The sequence below is a fragment of the Schistocerca americana genome, chromosome 1 (genome assembly GCF_021461395.2).
Source record: "Schistocerca americana isolate TAMUIC-IGC-003095 chromosome 1, iqSchAmer2.1, whole genome shotgun sequence".
NCBI classification, from domain to species: Eukaryota; Metazoa; Arthropoda; class Insecta; order Orthoptera; family Acrididae; genus Schistocerca; species Schistocerca americana.
In genome coordinates this window covers 1,152,861,454-1,152,886,938 of record NC_060119.1, presented here as the reverse complement: position 1 = coordinate 1,152,886,938, position 25,485 = coordinate 1,152,861,454, and the positions used below count along the sequence as shown (strand labels likewise).

At 38.8% G+C, this 25,485-nt stretch overlaps 1 protein-coding gene across 2 annotated transcripts in view; it reads left to right on the top strand.

Annotated features, from left to right (window-relative positions):
• The first annotated feature begins 20,181 nt into the window (after positions 1-20,181).
• The window catches only part of LOC124619476 (protein transport protein Sec24C), a 119,497-nt gene continuing 114,193 nt past the window's right edge, over positions 20,182-25,485 (top strand). The window contains exon 1 of one of the 2 annotated variants that reach the window (XM_047145895.1): positions 20,182-20,301. The gene's annotated coding sequence lies outside the window, so the exon portion shown is untranslated. Of the gene's footprint in view, positions 20,707-25,485 lie in introns of both variants that reach the window. The other variant, XM_047145888.1, reaches the window with a different exon arrangement.

Sequence of the window (25,485 nt, the reverse complement as noted above, 5' to 3'; positions counted from 1 at the left end):
TGGTTCAGGCAAAAAGTGGTGTAAGTTCACAAACCTTTTTGTCGACCCCTGTTCATGAGTCTGGATATTTTGACATTGGCCTCTCAGTATATATATGTTCTTTACTGTCATTTCTTGTTAACATATCAGCTGATTCCCAAGAATAAGCAGCTTTCACTCAGTTAATACTAGGCAGAAATTAAATCTGTATTTGGATCGGATTTCCTTAACTCTTGTGCAGGAAGGTGTGCAGTATACTGCTGTGTCCATTATCAATAAGCTCCACAAAAATTCAAAAATCTTAGCAGAAATCCATGCACTTTCAAATCGAAACTGAAGAGTTTCCTCATGGGTCACTCCTTCTATTCTGTTGAGGAGTTCCTTGGAAAATTAAGCTGATTCTTATCTTGTATTGTTGATCGCATTTACTTAAATTTATGGCTTGGCTTTTTTTGGGTACACTAAGATTTTATTTTTATCTGTTATTACTTTTACATAGTAATTTCATATACTGACATGTTCCATGACCTTGGAGATTTGCTCCTCAATTTGGTCCTAAGGAACTCGGTGAGTAAATAAAAATAAAAATAAATCTCCTCTGCCACTTCAACAGATGTGCATTTTCTTCCAGAACCTGACTGTCTGTACATAATCTCAGTGGCAAAGAACTTGTCATACCAGGCCTTAATTGTCTTAACATGTGATTGCTGTCTTTGAAATTGATATCGGAAATTTCTTTAGATGGAAATGGGTGATTTCCTCCCACATAACACATCACACATTGTGCTCACTCTTAAGCTGTAGTCATTTCTGGTAACTATTTACGATCTGAAAGAAAAGAAAAGGAATCATTTGGAAAAAATATCTATATGAAACTTTTTGAGTTGCTTTAGATTATACCACAAACCACAAATACCTATGTCTAATAGTTTTTTTAATTGCATTTGGAAACCAGGAAGATTTCATGCAGTCACCCTGTAATTAGTGTCTTTTCAACTTTCTCTATATTTTGTTCACTAATTTCATATCTCTATGAAAATATGAGTATTAAAACTATTAATAAATCACAAATTTATGTTTTTCGCTGAATAAATCTTAGTTCTTACTTTACTGTAAGCCAATAAAACTCGTAAAAATGATTAATATTAGTATGTTTGGTGAAAAGTTATGACGTGATAGACAATTTTTGACTGTATATTTGTAATGAGTGATCTCAGATTAGCATGCAAAATGCATGGGTTTTTCACTAAGTCGACTTCTACATTTACTGACCAGGGGCGATGGCAGTAGCGTCAGTTTATCGCTCTGAAAACATTGAGAACAGAAGAGCACTATACAACACACCCACTTGAGGAGTGTGCTCATATGTTTATTTGACCATTGGCAGAGTGTAAAGGAGTGAAACCAACTATCCCAGTAATCCCTAAATACAAAGTTTCAAGCACTAGCGTTAAGTTAGGAATGTAGGTATATTCGCTCCCATAGGGACAGTGGAAATAAGATTAGAGTAACTAAGCCTCCACAGAGGTTTAATCCTTAGGTGTTTGATGGGACACATTTGTCTCAATAAAGTAATACACAGTTTTGAGGGTTGGAATGTCTATACCCCATATCTTTCTGGTGCTACCATCTAGTGAGGAGCTATCAGAACTTGAAGAAAAACAGCAGTGGGTGTGTATACAGAGGTTTTAGCAATCAAATGGGGCAGCATATATTTATAGCTGGCACGATGCGTCTATTTCACGAAAAACAGATCTAATCATCTAAAAATGTATGAACTAAGTACATCTACATCTACATCTACATTTATACCCCGCAAGCCACCCGACGGTGTGTGGCGGAGGGCACTTTACGTGCCACTGTCATTACCTCCCTTTCCTGTTCCAATCGGGTATGGTTCGCGGGAGAACGACTGTCTGAAAGCCTCCGTGCGCGCTCTAATCTCTCTAATTTTACATTCGTGATCTCCTCGGGAGGTATAAGTAGGGGGAAGCAATATATTCAATACCTCATCCAGAAACGCACCCTCTCGAAACCTGGCGAGCAAGCTACACCGCGATGCAGAGCGCCTCTCCTGCAGAGTCTGCCACTTGAGTTCGTTAAACATCTCCGTAACGCTATCACGGTTACCAAATAACCCTGTGACGAAACGCGCCGCTCTTCTTTGGATCTTCTCTATCTCCTCCGTCAACCCAATCTGGTACGGATCCCACACTGATGAGCAATACTCAAGTATAGGTCGAACGAGTGTTTTGTAAGCCACCTCCTTTGTTGATGGACTACATTTTCTAAGGACTCTCCCAATGAATTTCAACCTGGTACCCGCCTTACCAACAATTAATTTTATATGACCATTCCACTTCATATCGTTCCGCACGCATACTCCCAGATATTTTACAGAAGTAACTGCTACCAATGTTTGTTCCGCTATCATATAATCACACAATAAAGGATCCTTCTTTCTATGTATTCGCAATACATTACATTTGTCTATGTTAAGGGTCAGTTGCCACTCCCTGCACCAAGTGCCTATACGCTGCAGATCTTCCTGCATTTCGCTATAATTTTCTAATGCTGCAACTTCTCTGTATACTACAGCATCATCCGCGAAAAGCCGCATGGGACTTCCGACACTATCTACTAGGTCATTTACATATATTGTGAAAAGCAATGGTCCCATAACACTCCCCTGTGGCACGCCAGAGGTTACTTTAACGTCTGTAGACGTCTCTCCATTGATAACAACATGCTGTGTTCTGTTTGCTAAAAACTCTTCAATCCAGCCACACAGCTGGTCTGATATTCCATAGGCTCTTACTTTGTTTATCAGGCGACAGTGCGGAACTGTATCAAACGCCTTCCGGAAGTCAAGAAAAATAGCATCTACCTGGGAGCCTGTATCTAATATTTTCTGGGTCTCATGAACAAATAAAGCGAGTTGGGTCTCACACGATCGCAGTTTCCGGAATCCATGTTGATTCCTACATAGTAGATTCTGGGTTTCCAAAAACGACATGATACTCGAGCAAAAAACATGTTCTAAAATTCTACAACACATCGACGTCAGAGATATAGGTCTATAGTTTTGCGCATCTGCTCGACGACCCTCCTTGAGGACTGGGACTACCTGTGCTCTTTTCCAATCATTTGGAACCTTCCGTTCCTCTAGAGACTTGCGGTACACGGCTGTTAGAAGGGGGGCAAGTTCTTTCGCGTACTCTGTGTAGAATCGAATTGGTATCCCGTCAGGTCCAGTGGACTTTGCTCTGTTGAGTGATTCCAGTTGCTTTTCTATTCCTTGGACACTTATTTCGATGTCAGCCATTTTTTCGTTTGTGCGAGGATTTAGAGAAGGAACTGCAGTGCGGTTTTCCTCTGTGAAACAGCTTTGGAAAAAGGTGTTTAGTATTTCAGCTTTACGTCTGTCGTCCTCTGTTTCAATGCCATCATCATCCCAGAGTGTCTGGATATGCTGTTTCGAGCCACTTACTGATTTAACGTAAGACCAGAACTTCCTAGGATTTTCTGTCAAGTCGGTACATAGAATTTTACTTTCGAATTCACTGAACGCTTCACGCATAGCCCTCCTTACGCTAACTTTGACGTCGTTTAGCTTCTATTTGTCTGAGAGGTTTTGGCTGCGTTTAAACTTAGAGTGAAGCTCTCTTTGCTTTCGCAGTAGTTTCCTAACTTTGTTGTTGTACCACGGTGGGTTTTTCACGTCCCTCACAGTTTTACTCGGCACGTACCTGTCTAAAACGCATTTTACGATTGCCTTGAACTTTTTCCATAAACACTCAACATTGTCAGTGTCGGAACAGAAATTTTCGTTTTGATCTGTTAGGTAGTCTGAAATCTGCCTTCTATTACTCTTGCTAAACAGATAAACCTTCCTCCCTTTTTTCATATTCCTACTAACTTCCGTATTCAGGAATGCTGCAACGGCCTTATGATCACTGATTCCCTGTTCTGCACATACAGAGTCGAAAATTTCGGGTCTCTTTGTTATCAGTAGGTCCAAGATGTTATCTCCATGAGTCGGTTCTCTGTTTAATTGCTCGAGGTAATTTTCGGATGGTGCACTCAGTATAATGTCACTCGATGCTCTGTCCCTACTACCCATCCTAAACATCTGAGTGTCCCAGTCTATATCTGGTAAATTGAAATCTCCACCTAAGACTATAACATGCTGAGAAAATTTATGTGAAATGTATTCCAAATTTTCTCTCAGTTGTTCTGCCACTAATGCTGCTGAGTCGGGAGGTCGGTAAAAGGTAAATTATTAACCTAGCTCGGTTGTTGAGTGTAACCTCCACCCATAATAATTCACAGGAACTATCCACTTCTATTTTGCTACAGGATAAACTACTACTAACAGCGACGAACACTCCACCACCGGTTGCATGCAATCTATCCTTTCTAAACACCATCTGTACCTTTGTAAAAATTTCGGCGGAATTTATCTCTGGCTTCAACCAGCTTTCTGTACCTATAACGATTTCGGCTTCGATGCTTTCTATCAGCGCTTGAAGTTCCGGTACTTTACCAACACAGCTTCGACAGTTTACAATTACAATACCGATTGCTGCTTGGTCCCCGCATGTCCTGACTTTGACCTGCACCCGTTGAGGCTGTTGCCCTTTCTGTACTTGCCCAAGGCCATCTAACCTAAAAAACTGCGCTTTCTTATACATCACAGACATTGTTTCGAATCATTACTACACTTCTCATTAGATCTGCTGGTTTGCATAAAACGTGTTTAATGGGATGTTTCTGCACCAACAAATTGCACTGACTGTAGAATACATTGGTATGTGATATATCAGTGACATATTGAGACATTGTGTCTCAAGAATATTGTGCCCTATAGCTGCTAAATATTTAGAAAGTGTTATGATTTATCGCCAAGAGCTGCTAATAAGAATTTCTGTTTTGTTACACAACCATTTTCAGTCCACAGCCCATCATCAAGTGTCATAAATTATTTATAACAGCATACAAGAGGATATCAAATCAGTGGGTTCAAATAATATATGACAACAGCGCTAAATAATGGATTTTATATATATCTGTATCGCTTATGAGCTGTTGTAAATATTTCATGATACCTGATAATGGTCTGTGGCCGTAGCTGGTTGTATAATGAAATCATTTTTATCCACAACTCTTGGAGGTGAATCACGATTTTTTTTTAAACTAATACTTTATGTTGAACACTTGTGTCCGATATTTCATATAATTTTTTTTCGAAATCATGGTTTCGGAAGCGATATATACTGATAAAATTCTCTCGATCTTGCAGTCACATCAATTAACTTAAAACCCGAGCTTCCGGCCAAGTACTCCTTGGCCATTGACAAGTGTTGATTGTCATTTGGTTGCTACTACTGTCATTACATAGTTGCGCTACCTCCTGTGACGTCACTGGTACTCACTCCAGCGCCATATTGGGTAAGATTTTCGTTGTGTGCCTGCTTCAACATTCTGATTAGATGCGTGGGTCCCAAGCTGTGCTTAGCTACAGTCTACCGTCTTTATTAAGGGTACTGTCACAAATTTTTATCTCGGTCGCTTCCTTTATTATGGTATCGCGCAAACTATTAGTCCATGTAATAATAGATGTCTCACAGAAAACAATATGACCTCTGTTTTCTAGAATATGCTCCGCTACCACTGATTTCTCTGTGAACTGAAGGTAAAAGCATCTTTTGTGATCCACATGCCGTTGTTCAGTTGCATGTACAGTCTGTCTGACGTAAAACTGTCCACAACCACAGGCTGTTTTATACACCCTTGGTGTTCTGAGGCCTACAGCGTCTTCCACAAGTCTCATGAGGCGTCGCAGGGAAGTTGCATGTTAAGCTCTCTAGCGTTTCTTCTACCCTGCCATGAAGAGAAGACGTTACCATGTTTTGTCTTCGTTAGCCACCATATCAACACTGCTGCAGCCAAGATAATATTTCGTCGTGCCAGCTTTACCCTGCTCCAAGAGACATCACATCAACCAAAAAGCATTTGGATACAAATGGCAGCGAGCTACAGTGGCTTAAACTTTGGACTGCGAATGTATTGATGCAGCTACAGTAGCACAGCAATCACAGAAATGCAGAAAGGGAAATTCAGTCCGTTTTTACAGCAACAGCATAGGGCAGAACGGAAAACAACAGAATCCGCCGTTATCAACATGACAACGAGAAACATCGACACGGTTGCCATGTCAGCTCTTAAGAAGAAATTTAATTTTGCACCATCACTGCATAACACCTCTTTTACTCACATGATGAGTGGTGTGGAACAGGTAATTCGCAAGATGTCCAGTAAAACTACAGAAGAAATTCGTCGAGAAACGGGCTGCAATCTTTCAACATACAGGTTCCCAAGGTGAAGAGCTAAACGAAACGAACTCTGCAACTATTAATTCCTCATATTCATCCCAGCCATCATTACGGAACGACCCGACTATGGCACAAAGATGCGGTTGATTCTAGAGGAGGAGACATATCGAAAATTATCAAGGGAGCCAACAGCCAGAATAATGAGTAATACATTGTAACTTATCAAGAGGTTTTCCCTGGAAGAGAATGTCATTAAAAAATTCCTCCCTCAGGCACCTTGACCACCTGTGTGGTACAGCCTTCCAAGATTTCACAAGAAGAACACACCTCTACATTCCATCACGAGCATCACTGGATCCCCAACTTACAGTTTCACGAAACATCTGACCAGCCTTAATTCTCCAAACGCTAGTCATTGTGTACATGAGAAAAAGAATACGACCGACTTAATCAGTCGAATTAAATGTCTGCATCTTTGAGAAGGAGATATTATGGTCAGCTTTGATGTGGTGTCATTATTCACATGCGTTCCCATCAATAATTCTATAGTGCTGCTCTCTCATTTATTTGCCAACACTATTATGGATTTATAAGCACACTATGACGTCGTCGCATTTTTTATGATGGAGAATATTTTAACGAGACAGACAGCTTCAAGAGGGGATTCCCATTAGGTCCAGTTATGGCCAACCTGTTTATGAAGTACTTTGAGGACATTGCCCAGCTGTACACAGCTCCTGGAAAGCCTAGTTGCTTTGATCGACGAAGACAAGTTTGTTGACTGGTCTCATGAACTTGAAAAATTCCTGGAAAGTACCAACAATATGCATGATGACATCGAGTTCATGTTAGAGATAGGGACATACGGTGTCTCTCCGTTCCTTGGCGTCCTCATCTGCCATAAAGAGAATCAGTGTCTCAGTCACAGTGTTTCCTGGAAACCCAGAGACCAAATCTGCATACTAACAGCTATCACCATCCGTTGCAGAAACGTTCTGTCCTGAGGACCTTGGTCCATCAAGCGGAAGCCGTCTGAGACGTCGAAAACTTGTTGAAGGAACTAAGCCACTTATGGAAAGTATACATTGAAAACAGCAGCAACAATCACCAGATTTCGCAAGCCATCTTTCCGATAACCCTTCAGCAGCAGGACCTCAAGGAGGACTCGAAAAAGCTTACTTTTTTGCTGTTCTGCGGCCCAATATCAGGAGAGATTAGTCAGCTCTTGCATAAACTCTATTCCATCTTCATGGTTCCAGGAAAAATTCGACAACTCATGTGGCCAGTGATAGATGACACAGGCTTCAGAATGCCAGGAGAACATAAAATACCATGTGGGTACAGACAGTTTTATGTCTGACAGACGGTGCTTACCATTGAACAGCGCTGTGTAGAACACAAGAGAGGCTTTCACCTTTGGTACACTGAGAAATCAGTGGTAGCAGAGCACACTCTAGAAAATGGACATCGTAATGCATTCCACGACACATCTGTTATTACACGGACTAATAGTTTCTGGAGTAGCATGATAAAAGAAGCAATCGAGATAACACCCTCAATAATGATGCTGGCATGCAGCTAAGCGTTACTTGGGACCTGGCCATCGGAGGGTTGAAGTGGACGAGGTGGGCGCGCAACAAAAACATTGCCCTATACGGAGCCGAAGTATTCACCAGTGATGTCACAGAAGGAAGTGTGGCTGAATAAGGGCTGTAGCAGCAACCAAAAGACAGTCATCACTTGACAGTGGTCATTAATACTCGGCTGAAAGCTTGTGAGTTTTAAACCACTTGACGTGGCTGGAAACTTGAGAGAATTTTATCATTTCATGGTTTTAATTGTCAGAAAAATAAATGTGTTTTGGTACTGATTTTGTTATACTGTTTTCCATATTTCATATCTCGTAAAATCACTCTACAAACAAAAATTTGACCTTGAAAATTAACATGGAAACGTGGAACTAGTTAGGTTTCTGGGAACCTATTGTCCCATCTCACTGAGTTTCAGAATCAGCCAACATAAAACTTTTTTCATTCTGGCAGTGAAATTGTATTATTGGGCATAATAGGGAACAGTTCTTGACATTTTATTTTTCAAATATTTGTAAAATAAATTTTAACTATAAAAGAGTTCAGCAATAATTCTTCTTGGGCACCATACACATATGTAACAGGAAGAAGCCGTAGAAAGTGGTACTATGGGAAGTGCTGCTTGCCACTGTACTTCATAGTTGTCTGCAGCGTATCGAGGTAGACCAGTGTATCTATATTTACATCTACATGGATACTCTGCAAATCACATTTAAGTGCCTGGCAGAGGGTTCATCGAACCACTTCACAATTCTCTATTATTCCAATCTCGTATAGCGTGCGGAAAAAATGAACACCTATATCTTTCTGTATGAGCTCTGATTTCCCTATTTTATCGTGGTGATCGTTCCTCCCTATGTAGGTCGGTGTCAACAAAATATTTTCGCATTCGGAGGAGAGAGTTGGAGACTGGAATTTCGTGAGAAGATTCCGTCGCAACGAAAAACGCCTCCAGCCCAAATCCTGTATCATTTCTGTGACACTCTCTCCCATATTTCGCGATAATACAAAACGTGCTGCCTTTCTTTGAACTTTTTCAATGTACTCAGTCAGCCATATCTGGTAAGTATCCCACACCATGCAGCAGTTTTCTAAAAGAGGATGGACAAGTGTAGTGTAGGCAGTCTCCTTTGTAGGTTTGTTACATTTTCTTAGTGTCCTGTCAATAAAACGCAGTCATTGTTTAGCCTTCCCCACAACATTTTCTATATGTTCCTTCCAATTTAAGTTGTTCGTATTTGTAATACCTAGGTATTTAGTTGAATTTACAGCTTTTATGTTAGACTGATATATCGTGTAACCGAAGTTTAACGAGTTTCTTTTAGCACTCATTTGGATGACCTCACACTTTTCGTTATTTAGGGTCAATGTCACTTTTTGCACCAATCAGATTTTTTTTCTGAATAGTTTTGCAATTTCTTTTGATATTCTTATGACTTTTTAGTAGATAAACGACAGTGTCGTCTTCAGACAACCTAAGACATCTGCTCAGATTGTATCCCAAATCGTTTATATAGACAAGGAACAGCAAACGGCCTATAACACTACCTTGGGGAACGCCAGAAATCACTTCTGTCTTACTCGATGACTTTCCGTCAATTACTACGAATTGTGACCTCTCTGACAGGAAATCACAAATCCTGTCACATAACTGAGACGATAGTCCATAAGCACGCAATTTCACTACGAGCCGTTTGTGTGTTACAGTGTAAAAAGCCTTCTGGAAATTCAGAAACAAGGAATCGAACTGAAATCCCTTGTCAATAGCTGTCAACACTTGATGTGAATAAAGAGCTAGTAGCATTTCTCAGGAACGATGTTTTCTAAACCCATGTTGACTGTGTGTCAATGGACCGTTTTATTCGAGGTAATTCATAATGTTCAAACACAATGTATGATCTAAAATCCTGCTGCATAATGACGTTACCGATGTGGGCCTGTAATTTAGTGGATTACTCTTACTACCTTTCATGAATATTGGTGTGACCTGTGCCACTTTCCAGTCTTTGGGTACGGATCTTTCGTCGAGCGAACGGTTGTATATGATTGTTAAGTATGGAGCTAATGCATCAGTATACTCCAAAAGGAACCTAATTGGTATATGGTCTGGACCAGAAGACTTGCTTTTATTAAGTGATTTGAGTTGTTTCACTACTCCAAGGATAATTACTTCTACATTGCTCACGTTGGCAGCTGTTGTCGATTCGAATTCTGGAATATTTACTTCGTGTTCTTTTGTGAAAACATTTCGGAAGGCTGTGTTTAGTAACTCTGCTTTGGCAGCACTGTCTTCGATAGTATCTCCATTGCTATCGCGCAGAGAAGGCATTGATTGTTTCTTGCCGCTAACATACTTCACATAAAACCAGGAATCTCTTTGGGTTTACTGCCAGGTTTCGAGACAAAGTTTTGTTGTGAAAAACTGTTATAGGCATCTCGCATTGAAGTCCGCACTAAATTTCGAGCTTCTGTAGAAGATCGCCAATCTTGGGGATTTTGCGTCTGTTTAAATTTGGCACATTTGTTTCGTTGTTTCTGCAACAGTGTTCTAACCTATTTGGTGTACCAAGGAGGATAAGCTTCATCGTTTGTTAATTTATTTGGCATAGATCTCTCAATTGCTGCCAATACTATTTCTTTAAATTTAAGCCACATGTGGTCTACACTTGTATTATTAATTTGGAATGAGTGGAGATTGTCTCTCAGGAAGGCGCCAAGTGGATTTTTATCTGCTTTTTTGAATATGTATTTTTTTCGTTTATTTTTCGAGGATTTGGGGATTACAATATTCAACCCTGTATTCACTAATCCTTGAATCGGTTTTTATGCTCGTTATTGACTCAGGATTATTTGTTGCTGAGAGGTCAAGTGTGGTTTCACAACTGTTTACTATACGTGTGAGTTCATGAACTAACTGCTCGAAATAATTTTCAGAGAATGCGTTTAGCACAATTTCACATGATATTTCATCAACACAACCAAGATTTCAGGAGAGCCACAATCACAGTATCCTGTTGCCATAGACTGTTACAAAGAAATGCTCTACTGTACAATGCTTACATGTATTTTGGCCATGTCAGACAGATTATGTAAAAAAAGCATGCTAATCCAATGTCTGAAGTGAAATTGAGAAGACACTCAATATCATTATTACACTATGGCGACATCTACATTTCACAATTAGGCGATACATGAAGTACGGGAGAAATTTAACAAAAGAGATGGTGGCAGTTTCAGGGAAAAAATAGGTTACACTCTGAATTTCATGCAATAAACTAAAATACTGCTGAAGCAGGAAATGTAAAAGATTGTTGGAAAGGAGAACATTGAGACATTCGTGTGTTGTCCAACTTATTTTGTTTCTTATCTGTAGTGGAACGAAAAACTATGCTATAAATTTAGTAGTTCAGGTTTTGAAAATGTTATTGTAGAACTTTAAATTTTATATCATTGGTAGAGCCAGTATTACCAAGAAAATGTATGTTGCATGTATATTTGGATGTTTCGGCCTTTTTGGAAGTAAATGCATATTCCGAAGGGTTTTAGACATTCATGTGCATATTATACATTTTTTTCTGGTTTCAAAACAGCTGATAAATTTACGACACCTAATGCAAATGTTCTTACACAGCATGCACAGTTTTATACTATCGAGATGGTTACTTCATCCCACAATGCATGAAAATGACAACATGTCGAAATTATAGTCGCAATAAAAAGTGTTTTAACAGCCAAAAGCGGAAAAGATTTCTTTTAAAAATGCTTTTTACAGTCTGTAAATTCACAGTGAGATCAAACACCCTAGTGTAGCACTGTGTACTTTGGTAGAAGACAAAATAATTTGTACCTTCTCTCATTGTGCCAGGCCTTGCTATCTACAGTGAGAGGTAACTATTTTTGTACTTGAGCTGTGTCGCCAGCATTGGACAAGATATTACCCACCACACTACTACTCTCTCTAATTCCATACCCTGTCACCACAATCGTCTTTAGGTGAGCTCTGTATGAAATTGACAGACCTTAGACCAATTATTATTTTAGAAGTGAAAAAATCAAGCAGTTATTAGCATTATGTTGCTTTGTAGAAGTGTGTATAAAATACGGCAACAACACGACGCTAAACGATTTCCTTCCCACATTTGTATTACTATGTTGAGCGTCAATGAAGCATTTTTCTCTGTCGCTGACAAAGGAAAGTGGCAGAATACTGTACTGCTTGAGATCTAATGAACGCAGACACTAGATACATTTGCATCGAATTACGAAGTTTAGTGATGGCTCTGACAAGGACTGGAAGCTGGAAGAGCAAAGATTTTGTGAAAATGGATCGAGAGAAAGGAATTTCTAACAATGATGGCGTTTTCATTAATTGTTATTGTCGCAAAAAGGCTGCAAGTAGTTATGCATTTACCATCTCTCATTTCTACCAGGAAGAATCATATTTTAAAGAATATTTTTCGTAAAAACTTACATGACATATCAAGCCACTTTCTATCAGCTTTACTAGATCTAGAAGTTCTCCATGTAAAAAAAAGCAATGTTGATATAAGCTATATTTCATTTGTTAATGAAATACTCAAGAAAGTTTCAAGTACCTCAGCATGTAACTTTTGTGTGTCATACTGCAAAGATGAAACAACAGAAAGACACCAAAACATAAAGTGCGCAATCATTTATCAGTACAATAACAATTAAGCGAATGCAAAATCCATTTTTTGTGGATCTGTGTGTTGCTTTGGCAGTAACAAATATACTATTTGAAAAACTGGCGAAATCTGTAGTCAAGTTAATTTTTTAAAAAGTACATAAAAGTTTGGTACGTTGGATTCAAATGTCTTAAGCATAGGTATTTAAGAAAACAATATTAAAGTCAGTTTTCCCAAGCACCCATATATACACACATCAAAAAAAGTTTTGCGTCACCCCAATTCCCAGAACTCCTGAAAATAGATGTAGACTGTGAATATTGTATCGTAGACACAGTCCCTTTGACTGTTCAGAGATGTCACTAGACCCGCCCAAAGATGTAAACAAGCATGCATGAGCAGCGCCTATTAGACGGAGGGGGTCAGACAGCCGATCTGTTCCAATCATTCCACCAGGAAGGAGGTACACTGCTCATGTAGTCTGTAGTTCAACCATGCCTAGACGGTCAACACCGCGGTTTGATCACATAAGCAATGTTACTTTGTGCCAGGAAGGGCTCTCGACTCTAGGCGTCTCGGAGTGAACCAAAGCCTTGTTGTTCGGACATGGAGGAGATACAGAGAGACAGGAACTGTCGATGACGTTCCTTACGCAGGCCACCCAAGGGCTACTATTGCAGTGGATGACCGCTACCTATGGATTATGGCTTGGAGGAACCCTGACAGATACGCAACCATGTTGAATAATGCTTTTCATGCAATCACAGGACGTCGTGTTACGACTCAAAGTGTGTGCAATAGGCTGCATGATGTGCAACTACACTCCCGACGTCTATGTCGAGTTCCATCTTTGCAACCACGACACTATGCAGCGCGCTACAGATGGGCCCAACAACATGCTGAAAGGACCCCTCAGGACTGACATCACATTCTCTTCATTGAGGAATGTCGCATATGCCTTCAGCCAGAGAATCGTCAGAGACGTATTTGGAGGCAACTCAGTCAGGCTGAACGCCTTAGACACACTGTCCAGAGAGTGCAGCAAGGTGGAGGTTCATTGCTGTCTCGGGGTGGCATTATGTGGGGCCTACGTTCGCCGCTGGTGGTCATGAGAGGCGCCGTAAAGGCTGTACAATACGTGGATGCCATCCTCCAACCGATGGTGCAACCATATCAGCAGCATACTGACGAGCCTCCATCGTGAACGTCTTTTGAATGACTTCCTTCAGGAAAGAGACATTGCTCGACTTGAGTGGCGAGCATGTTCTCCAGACATGAACCCTTCAGTGCATGCCTGGGATAGATTGAAAAGGGTTGTTTATGGACGACGTGACCCCAACCACTCAGAGAGTTCTACGCCGAATCGTCGTTGAGGTGTGGGACAATCTGGACCAACAGTGCCTTGATGAACTTGTGGATAGTATACCACGATGAATACAGGCATGCATTAATGCAAGAGGATGTGCTTCTGGGTATGAGGCACCTGTGTGTACAGCAATCTGAACCACCACCTCTGGAGGTCTCGCTGTATGGTCGTACAACATGTGATGTGTGGTTTTCATGAGCAATAAAAATGGTGGAAATGATGTTTATGTTGATCTCTATTCCAGTTTTCTGTACAGGTACCTGAACTCTTGGAACCGAGGTGATGTAAAACTTTTTTTGATGTACATATAGGTTTTCACAGATCTTTCCAGTGAGTAGCTAGAGCCAGCCTAAACAAACACTGTTCATCAGATCTTTAACGTGCTGCCCAGTGTCGACAGCAAGCGTCGCTTTACCTCCAAGTCCTGTTGCTACTAGAGTACTGGTTATTCTTCGATTTTTGTTGACCCTATTAATACGTATTGATAAAGCAAATATTGCATTAAACTATTTTGGAACGCTTGGTCGAATGGACACATAAAATTTCGCTTTAAAAATCATTTTGCTCAAAGTGGGAAACAAACTAGCGCTTTCTGTCGGCACTGGGCGTCGCTTGAAAAACTTTATAAGCGTTGTTTCTTTGGAGTGACTCCAGCTACACATAGCAAAATCAAAAGGCTGATAGCTGTGATTTGAAAGATGTTGCAAGAAACTAAAAATTAACTTTGTGAAATTAAACTCACTTCAGTCTTCATGTTATCTGTTAATTTCCCAGTTAGGTGTTAGACGAAACGCGAAAGGAGATGGAAACCTCGAAATGTAAGTCTCTGATGCCGAATCTACTGACTATGTGTGGATATATTGCAAATTCGATGGTTGGAAAATTAAGCCGGGTTCATATACAAAAGAGCTATTGGCATGTTGCTGTTGCGTAGCAGTTACCTGTGTGAACTTCTAGTTGTGCATGGTGCAACTTAACAGATGCAACTTTTGTCACACCACAAAAGTTTAGCTTTGTAGTACTTTGTTGCGCCAACACTGCTCCCTGGTGGTAGTATTTCGAAACATGATCATCCTATTATTTTATTCTCTCTCCGAAAAAAGTGAAAACAATGACAGGCAGGTACACTATTGCAGTTTCTAGAACTACACGAACTTGAATAAAGAAACTTAATACATGTAATCAAAAAAGCGAGTCGTATAAACTTCGTAAATTGTGAGACCAGGCATTGTATAAATTGTGAATTATATGCAGAAAATAGTTCCAGAGTGTGATGTGGCAGCTGTTAAACTAAAAATTAGTTATTCGAAATGCGTTTATCAAAGAATACAGTAAGATTCTTGGGAGAGTAGCGTGTCTGCTGATGATTTTTAAATGCCCGCTGTTGGTTAGCTTGCCTTGCAGACAGCATTTTCGTCTCTGAGTGTCATATAAGTTTTCCCTGATTTATCCCTGTGCGAAATCTGTTTTCAGATCCATCATTTTTGTTTCGTCTTCCCTGTACTTAACTCTAACTCTTAACTACGGCTCTAAGGTCATAACCTGCACTATAACATTCATACCCGCCCATATGATTTCAATTGTCGCCATATTGAAAGCTGTGCAACTACGAAGAATTTGTGGCGTCCAGTGTGAGCCGTAACTATCGATGCCACTACAGCAAGCCACAAGCTGCTGCGCCACATTAGGTGCACGTGTGAACTCGGTTTCGAGTGAGTATGGATCGGGACAACTGTATCTATTGCAGCGCAAACCTCTGCAAAAAGTAGACCGCTTTACAATTGCAAATTTCTTTGATGAAGCAGTGCCTTTGCAAATGTCCTCAGAATCACCTTCATATATGAGACCTGAGTTTCTCCTGGCATATACAATTTTCACGGGAATTCAGCCACGTAATAATTACAGCGACCATTGCAGTTTTTGCCTTGAAAATGGCGGGATGTACTCCCGCCGAAATATCGGCGGTCGCTGTAAATATAACCTGGCTGAATTCCCGTAAGTTGTCTGAAAAGATCTTCGTATAGTCTGTAAACATTTTAGTAAGCTCATGTCCCACTGTTTCGATTGGTAAGGCTGGTGGACTTTCTGGTTCTAGTTATTTTTGTTATGTAACTGTAATTGTAAGTGTTTCCACTGACTTAATTTAATTTAATATTCATTTCACCTTTTTTATTACACATTTTCATGTTTGTTACTTTCGAGTTCTGTGTGCCACTTCTACTGTAGCAGATGATCGGTGGAAACGTATGTTGTCAGCACTGCAAGAAGTGACACAACCACTCACTTTTCGGAAGTTCGTGTGGTTTAGTGATGGGCAAAGAAATTGTTTTTACAGAACTCTTCCTTTTGAGACAGTTCTTCATATCGGACTAGTTCGATGAATTTGTTCAAATGAACGACGCAGTTCACATTTAATGTTTATACATCAGTCATTAAGTGCACTAAGAAAAATCCATAAACATATATGTTAGGAAGCAACATTTTACAGTCTTATTGCCTACAAAAATTGAATGACCTTTAGTAGCAAACCAGTGTACACATTTCTACGAATTTTTTTACCTGGGATATGGGAAGCACAAAAGAGTAAAGTATTCTCGTGTTCGATAATAGCGTTTATCTGCTTCCTATTACATTTTGTTATCTGATAAGCCTGGAGAAAGGGAAACTTAGTGCTTATTTAATAGTTCACAAAAATTAATTCTTATGATAGGAAAGAAATATTTAGATACAGAAAGGCCCTACAGGAGACTGAACTAACCTAAAAAAAAAGCAGAATAACAAAAGGTTTAGGTCTTCTGATACGAAGCAGTTCACACACTTCGGAACTGGAGCCTACACTGAATTAACTGAAAGGTTTCAGTCTGTTGATGAGATGCTGTTAGTGCAGAGCATCATTGGGAGTTTAGAAGTACAGGTCCTGGGAGTGGGGTGTACTCAGTATCAGGACCCAGATAGCACAGTAAGCCAGTTTCAAACTTGTTTCCAGATGTAAAGTTCAAGTATATAAGCTTGATCAAAGCTGGAATATTCAGGCCTGTTAGTTGGATTCAAGCTTGAAACAAACATCAAAGTTGGCAGAGTTCAAGCTATATTTCAAGCTTGACTTATCAAGTTTGGCTCCAGCTGTATCTACACACGTGGAATACAGCCTGGTATTTACAGCTTGTTTTAAACTACATAATTATTAATCTGAATTTATTGAACCTAATTAATTAAATAAATACCAGAATGGAAATCGTGTGAAAAAAATTATCAAGACATGTATGTTTAATTTTTTTTATTTTCAAAGTGTTTAAAATTGTTTTATTTTAAAATTTAATTATTCTGAAGCCCCTCCAGCCCCAGCACACAGACCAGAGCAGGATCAAATATCGCTGACTTCTGCCGGTATAATGATCCTGTAAAAGGTAAAAGAAAATGTTAGCCATACCTAAACATAAAAAATGTAAAAAGTTTAAACTGATCAACCTAAATATAATTTATGCCCCAGATTAGCAAAATAACTTCAAACTCACTGATGCAGTAAAAATCATTTTAACTAGTATAAACGTCACTGAGTAAGCAACTGCTTCTGGTGACTTCATTCCAAAGAGTTTTTAAAGTAATTTGAAATAACTTTTTGTTTGAAATTTTTAAAGTAAAGATGATATTTGGGTAATTTTGCGATGACTTCATGAAGAAGCCACACGTCACTGTTTCTAACAGTTTCAGGGCCATATAAACTGAATTATAAAGAAACAATTACTTGAAATCATATACACCTCATACTGTAAGCTTATAAGGAAACTACGGCTTAGAAAAATGTAGACATTTTATTCTATCCACAATTATTTTTTGGTGAGTAAAACTGAATCAAAATGAAATAAAAGATGAAATCGAAATGAATTTAAGAAATTACCAGTTCAGTGGAACTGAAAAGTAAAAGAACAAAATATGTTCTCCTTGTCATATTTTAATATTGCCTTTTTTTAGATTTCAACCACATTACAAATAACAATAAAATTAAAAAGTACCTGTAGGCCTTGCAGTATTATTTCACTGAGGGAACAACAAAATTAAGAGCAGATGAAGAGCAGTCAAAGCTACGTAAATAAAGAAGACTGACACCAATATAGTAACTGGTTCTTGAGCACTTTTTCCCGCTCACCATGTCATTACTATTTGTATTCGCAAAGACACTTTTCACACTTCACGATTATTCATTCATGGTGTGACACACGCGAGTACTTACAACTAAACAAATGTAATAGGGCGATATATATGAAAAGGCGAGATTTTAAAAAGGTAAAATAACATTAAGTTTTAATTTATTGGTGCTGCACAACTTGTAATATGTATTCTTGGCTGGTAATCCATTTCACTTTCATCCAGGCTCAATTTTTCTACATAAAAGAATATGATATTTCTTTACGTTACGTAATAATATTTAACATTTGTAATATTAACGTACCACTAGAGAAAAATGCACCAACGTACCTGTAATACACTATATATCTTCTTCAGACCCAGTGTAGCAGTAAGGCAGGGGACGCCACACACTTTCCGAACTATTTTCCAGTATAATACAAACTTCACAACAGTCAACAATCATTAACGCGCGTCACAAAAGTAAAATGGCCGTAAACTTAGAGTCAGTGCAAGGCTTATAAACGCTTGTGGCGCTTCCCGTGGACATCTATGGATTCTATGCTGCGCGCGCATCTCCTGTACAGCCTTCCAGGGAAATTACAGTTTATTTCAAGCTTGGGAAAATTATTTTAATTCAAGCTAAATTTTTACAGCTTGATGTAAACTGAGTAACAGGTTGATTTTTCAATCTTGAATTTTCAACTGAACCTAAACTCAATATCCACCTTGAAATAAGCTGTGTAACAGGTTGATTTTTCAATCTTGAATTTTCAACTGAACCTAAACTCAATATCCACCTTGAAATAAGCTTGAGTGCTAGCTGGGGAGGTGGGAGAATAGTTCACTCCAACTTTCAATATGTAGGGAAAGCGATGAGCAAAAGAACTACTGTTCACTAAAAGAAAGACTGCTCTGAACATTACCAGGATAAATCATTTGAGCTAGTTGGTTAAAGTGTTTCTTCCTCTCTACTCGCAAACCAGGAGATCTGAGCTTGCTAAAAAAATTTCTGGCTGTATGTCATGTTTTAAAACGTAGCATCACTCGGGTATTTTTATAATTTTTAGGAATATTGTGGCCAGTAAATTTAAATAAAACAATGGCCATATTGCTGAAGGATGTGGAAGCACTCAAAATGTTTTATCCTACCGTAAAGCAAGTTACATCTTTAGCCCCTTGTGCTACATTAGGTAACTGAAACAGTAAGTCTAAAATTTCGGCATGAAAATGTGCATACGTTGGTATCCTCCACAAAGAAGAAAAACAGAAGCCAAAGCACAAAAATTTGATAATTCTGACAGTAGTAAATAAATCACATGCTGACTTGTTTTCATATTAAACACATGTGAAAGCATCTGCCCGTGTTGCCACACGTAGAGATAGAGCGCTACTGCCAGATTTATCCTTGCCTCCACAACCTGTTTTGACCAGATGGCGCACCGGAACATGAATACCTGGTATCAGATTTTTCTATGATGATTTAGATGAAGTAAATTCCGTAAGAGGCTGTAAATTCCTGAACATTTGGTTAACAGCTACTTGCTTCAGCAAACCTTTGTTACTGTCCCAACTTGATTTGTTTCCTTCGGTTTTAGGTCGTAGACACCTTTGATGGCACTGATGTAATCTTCATTAAAGATGCGGAAGTGACGCTCAACAGAAGACATTAGAAGCAACATCTGATTTACATCAAGTCAAATTTCACTCATTTGCCTTCGTCAATTACGGAGCTGGAAGCCACATGTCTGCCACTGTTGGAAACTTTCACAAATGCTGAAGAGATTGAAAAATCTTTGCAGTCATCCCACAGATTAACGGGTGTTGAAGCAAAAATAAGCTGAACAAAGTTATCGGATCAAATCCAGATTTCGGGTTTATGAAGTCGTAAAAAAATGTTTTTGGTGGAAATGCGAAGTACTTTCAACTTCATTTGACTTTTCCCGAAGTTTCTTACCTTAACTAAGCTCCTGTCACTTCTTGTGACGTCGAAAGGTCATTTTCTATGTACAAAAATGTTCCTTCAGATAAACCCTTGATCCTAAGTGAAGAAATTTTGGAGATATTGGTTATACTATGCTGTTCTCAATGTGCACGTTTAGTAATATGATACTGCACGGTCCCTATTGTATGGATGGGATTCCTGTTTGCGCTCTTGGAAAAAAAATTGAATCATTGTTTTGGGCAAAGATGTCAAGTTGACGTGGCTCGCTGTGCGCATGCGCAGTAAGGCCTTACGTGGCAAAGCCAGCTGGAGAGAAGTACGTTTAGCATTTCGATATAATGGTTATATTGCCTGTAACGTGAAATTTTATCTTTTGTAACTGGATGTTAGTATGTGCTGTCGTTCCTGCAGAACTAGACTGCCTGATACTTGTTGGATTCTTAATTGAAAAAGTGATATTTCATGATTTCGAAAGCGCATCTATCGGTTTTGACGTTCGTTGACTGTGTCGTGTGTCAGTAATATAATACATATGTTGTTACCGTCAGACGTGTACATTATATACATGTTTTCAAAGGTGTAGCCTTTTGCATCATATGCTTTGCTGCTTCTGACAACTTAGTTTTGTTATCACCTGTGAGGACAAGTTAACGTGTTATTCAAGCTGTTCATGTGATTTATTCTTTTTAAGACATTCACAACTAAAGTTACTCCTGAAGAGGTAAGCACGACTGTTAATGAACTGCCTTTTCTTTGATCATTCACAACATGTCAGCTTTTCTGTGCTAAGGAGTTTTAGTCGTATGACGGACAATATACACTGATTCAGTATTGACATATTTCTGCTAAATGACGCTCACAAGAAATCAATGTTCTATTCTTCGTGACTCGTGAAACTGCTGGTACACTTAACTTTGATACCATATAAAATATCACATACACGTATTTCTTTGAAATTTGATCCACTGCTACAGTGCTTACTCCGAAATCTGAGGGAATGAACGTCCGCCAATTTTAAGAGTTTTGCCTTAGTGGAAGTTTGTCGACTGCCTGTAGTAACAACCAATAATAATCTGTTCTGTGTACTGTAAATTGCCGTGTACGTTACGTGTGCAGCAATTCAGTCTGTCGTATTTTAACGCTGAAATTGTAGCTTGTTACAGATGTAACTACGATGGTGTGGTGTTACGTAAACGTAGAACTATCAAGGGAGCATAAGGGAGAAAATGATAACAGTGTTTCTCGTCACAAGTCATTTCATAAGTTGAATGTACGTTAGATGTGAAAGACAAGATGTAATGTTCGTGAACAGGAAAATGCTGTCAATGCCTTTTTTATGCTCCTGCAGATACGCGGTTTGACGCTTGTGTTTCTGTAAGGAATACAATACAGTCTGCGAAACTTGTTTCTATGCATTGTGCGACATTTCATAACTGCCGCAACGAAATTAGGCCTACTTTCACTTGATTCTTTCCGTTATTATGGACATAATTTATTGCATTTTATGAATTCGTATTATGTACTACACACGGACCTAATAAAGGTATAATAATTGTATTTAAACTGTAATGTGACATTACAGGGATAGCCAATAATAGACTTCCTATCAGTTTTGTTTTTACCAAATTATTTACGTCAAGTCGATTTTAAGACTTGACCTTTCAAGTAGCGAACGTCTATTCAGTATACACTTGATTGCTCCGAAAAACTTTCACTAGGTTCACTTCTTTAGTAACGTGAGAAACCTATTATGTGCAGGTTAATTTCTTCACGGTCAGAGATTTGAAACAGCTGTCATTGGTTTTTCTGCTACATGAGTTTTGTCCAGTGTGAATTCCGGAACTCATTCATTCACAGAGCGTATATTCCTACTTTCAAAACAAACTCTTCTGTGTTGAGTATCACTTTCCTAAATATGTAATACCAGTTTCTTTTTGCAGACATTTTCATGATATAGAACAGTAGTCTAGAAAACACATAGGTGTATGCAAAAGATCATTATCTCGGTCCTTTGTCTGTAATAATATTTTCAATTTCAACAGAGATGGTTGGCTTAGAAGATGCAAGTCTCATGCACTGAAGAGGCTAGATATTTATATTTATAAGAGTAGTCTTGTAAGTGCATTGTGAATTTTGAATTAGTAATGTGTGAACTGTTAAATTTAAACCTTGCTACTACATATATTTGTGATATACTTTATAGAGACATTTGCTCCTTCAATCAAGAGATCAGTCTTGAGCACAGCTTACATCTAAACATCAGCAAGTGTAATAGTTTGTTCGTAAAGTCTTCAGATAATTTTTAAAAAAGTTTCGTTTACTGATGTAACGGGATAATTCATACACAAGAACCATTGTAGCTGTAGATCATCAGAATGCAGTGGGTCTTACACATTTCTAACTATAACAACATGAATTACTGGAGCTTATTAGCTGTGAATATTTACCATCTGTTTGGAGTTTAGTTCCAATTTTTGCATATAATTCCTCTGAAAAGTGTTATGTAACACTTGTGATTAATAGTGTTGTACATTATTCTGCTGATGTAGTGTTCAGTTCAGCTTTAAAACATATCTGAATATTGTCATAAAAGACACGTTATGGTTGGGACCACTGTGAGAAGTTGCAAAACTGCACGACACTTTGATTACTTTTGTTAGGGCTAGGTTATACATATTACACTCATAGGTTTGACTCTCACTTTGAAGATAATGATTATGAAAGTGAGTGTGATATGTGTGAAATTCGGTGCAGTCTTCAAATAGTGACAATTCTTTTAATGTCCAACATGCTATGACTGATAACAATAATTGCAGACTCATTGTCAGTGTGTTCTGACCATCAGTTTTTATTTATTCTTTGATTACTTCAGCCATCTGTAGAATGTCCTCAGGTGTGTATGTAAACAACAACAGTGTTGATACCTTCCAAGATAAATATGCTCTATATTCAGCTTCCCGTGACCTACAGTACACCTACATTTACTTTAAGCATTTCAGGTTAACAGAAGCTTGGCCAATTCACAACCTGGTTCTTAGGTTATGCTACAGATCAATACTTCACAAGGCTTAAGACCTTTTTAATTCACTTTCATTGGCATATCACCTTCCCGCATAATCTTATCTTGGGTTACACTACAGATCAGTCTGTTACTACAGCTTACATTCGAAATGTAACAGAGATGTGAGAACAATATTGTGTGTTCTATTCTCTTACTCTTTGCACATGTATGACTGCATCATCAATATGACACGGATAAAAGCAGACATCTGGTAGCAGTAGGTTTAGTAACCTGCATGGAAACGGCCATTCTCAGCGTCTCCAATATGGCACCTATGACTTCACAACATACACATGGCAACAAACATGAAAATACATATAGGCCTAAATAAGACAATAATGTCTCCCTTCAAAAATATAATCAAACTAATGGGACAGCTGTGGGGAATTGGGGGGATTTTAGGGTGGGGCAAGCTAAGTATAATAATTTATAAAAAACCACAATCCCAATCACACAAAATGGAAAAAAAAATTTACCACATTCCGCTACACCAACAAAATCCATAGGAATCCGACACTTCATATGACCTATACAGCTCAACTGCAGCTGTTGATACCACAAAAACATCTACAACTACAAAAATTGGAATCGTACATTTCCCTTGACTTGTGTAGGTCCACCACAGTTGACGATAACAAAAAACCAACACCTGCAACTATGAAAAATAAAACCAAACCCATAACACCTCAAAAACCAAAAAATCAAACCTCCTTGCAAAAATTAAAACACAATCAATACACCATAAATACACAAAACATTACAACCCAAGAACAGTAGACACAAAAACACTTACTTTCCACCAACAAATTCCGGCACTTCAAACTAGGTTGACCACCCCAATTACACACACACACACACACACACACACACACACACACACACACACACACACAAGAAAAACACAAACAAGAGAAACCTACCAAACCATACGCAACCTACCAACCCCAACCCCCCATGTCAGCCACCCCCACCCCCCCAAACCATAAACCGCCAACAAATAAAAGCCACAAAATAATCGAAACTAGAGTACACCTTTACAAATTGACGACAACTGCAACAAAAAAGGTCCTCTACAACATAATTGTAAAACAATCCCAACCCCCCCACCTAAAGCTCAAATGAATACAGCACATTACACACACACATTATCAAACACAACAAGACATCTACAAACACAACCACCTCATAAACTAAACTCTGCACCGTAATGATGCCACACACCGCAACACCCTTACGTCACGTCACTGGTCAAAACAGACAGGTAGAATGGGACACTTCCATTGACCTGTATACTACTGTAGTTCATTTCATTATCTAAAATGTATAAAACAATATTGTCAGTAACATGTTATTCAGTTCAATATTTATATCCTTTTACTCACTTATACAGTGCTGACGTTTTCCTATGTAATATTGTCAGCCAATGTCTTTTGAACAACTTCCTCTTTAATATACAGTAAGCCCGCTCTCCCCCATTTGCACTTTTCGTTCTGTGTGTTATATGTACATAAGGTGCACCATAATACTCGTCTGAGACTTATGTATTATTTATTAAAACTTTTCAGAATTTATCTTGCAGTACTAATTTTATAATGAGAAGTGTGTTAAGTTGACATGAACATAGACACTGGGTACACTAAAAATCAATCTGCTACTGCAATATTTATTTCACATTCACATGGGCTTCATCAACAATTTTTACTTTAGTAGTACATCAGTGTATTAAGAGGGAGAAAAACAAATAAAATATATTGCCTCTTTTCTTACCTCCTGCAGGTTACAGGGCACATATTGCCAACCAGCCTGTCAAATGCCATCCATCCATCATCATCTTGCCAATCTGTGTATCAACAGGTCAAGTGCACTGCTTGGCACTGCCCCTAATCTAGTTTTTAGCCCACAGTTGTCAAGATCATTTGTTTTCATCCAGAATAACCACTATGTGTCACTTGCAACAGCTAGATTAGCTGGAAAAGATTCAGTATCTGGAACTTTGCTGTTTATGGTGCTTTGTGCAGCTGTTGAAATGTGTGTGACGGAACATTCATTCAGCCGTCCTTATGGTTGAGCTGATCCCACAAAACAGCCATTTAGGGTAAAGGGCATCCAAATATTTTCAAATATCAATAGCTGCATGTCAAGGCAGTTTGTGGATGTAAAATCCCTCCCACATTGTGGACGCCAAACACCATGCCCATTTGAATATGGCTTCTGCATATGGATTCATAATCAAATTGTTCAAGACTCCCCCCCCCCCCCCCCCCAAAAAAAAAAAAAAAAAAAAAAAAAGAGATTAGTGATAATTGCAGATGGTAGGCACATTTCCTAGGCAATGCTGTACACACACTTTTGGCTCTGTCCTGTGGTATATTAGGGTAGTGATTTGTGCCACTTAGTCGGAATTAACATCCCTCCCTCCCTCCCTGTGTGTGTGTGTGT